This window comes from Neopelma chrysocephalum, unplaced genomic scaffold (genome assembly GCF_003984885.1).
Source record: "Neopelma chrysocephalum unplaced genomic scaffold, ASM398488v2 Primary Assembly neopelma1_97102, whole genome shotgun sequence".
Taxonomy (NCBI): Eukaryota; Metazoa; Chordata; class Aves; order Passeriformes; family Pipridae; genus Neopelma; species Neopelma chrysocephalum.
Window position 1 is genome coordinate 4,880,531 of NW_020925744.1, and position 793 is coordinate 4,881,323.

General features: G+C 23.6%; 1 protein-coding gene across 6 annotated transcripts in view; it reads right to left on the minus strand.

The window, feature by feature from the left end:
- Positions 1-793, minus strand: part of ERBIN (erbb2 interacting protein) — a 116,066-nt gene that overhangs the window by 32,344 nt on the left and 82,929 nt on the right. The window lies entirely within an intron of this gene.

Here is a 793-nt window from a genome sequence, read left to right on the forward strand (position 1 = left end):
CTTTTTTCTCTTTTTTCTTTTTTTTTTCACTTTTTTCTCTTTTTTCTCTTTTTTCTCTTTTTCCTCTTTTTTCTCTTTTTTGTCTTTTTTGGTTTTTTCTCTTTTTTCTCTTTTTTCTCTTTTTTTCTCTTTTTTCTTTTTTCTCTTTTTTTCACTTTTTTCTCTTTTTCCTCTTTTTTCTCTTTTTTTCACTTTTTTCTATTTTTTCTCTTTTTTCTTTTTTTTCACTTTTTTCTCTTTTTTGTCTCTTTTACCTTTTTCTCTATTTTTCTCTTTTTTCACTTTTTTCACTTTTTTTGTCTGTTTTTCTCTTTTTCCTCTTTTTTCACTTTTTTCACTTTTTCCTCTTTTTTCTCTCTTTTTCACTTTTTTTCACTTTTTTCTATTTTTTCTCTTTTTTCTCTTTTTTTCACTTTTTTGTCTTTTTTACCTTTTTCTCTTTTTTCTCTTTTTTCACTTTTTTCACTTTTTTCTCTTTTTTGTCTTTTTTCTCTTTTTTTCTCTTTTTTCTCTTTTTCACTTTTTTTCACTTCTTTTCTCTTTTTTCTCTTTTTTCATTTTTTTGTCTTTTTTACCTTTTTCTCTTTTTTCTCTTCTTTTCTCTTCTCTTTTTTCTCTTCTTTTCTCTTCTTTCTCTTTTTTCTCTTCTCTTCTTTTCTCTTTTTTCTCTTCTTTTCTTTTTTCTCTTTTTTCTCTTCTCTTCTTTTTTCTCTTCTCTTCTTTTCTCTTTCTCTTCTTTTCTCTTTTTTCTCTTCTTTTCTCTTTTTTCTCTTCTTTTCTTTTTTCTCTTTTT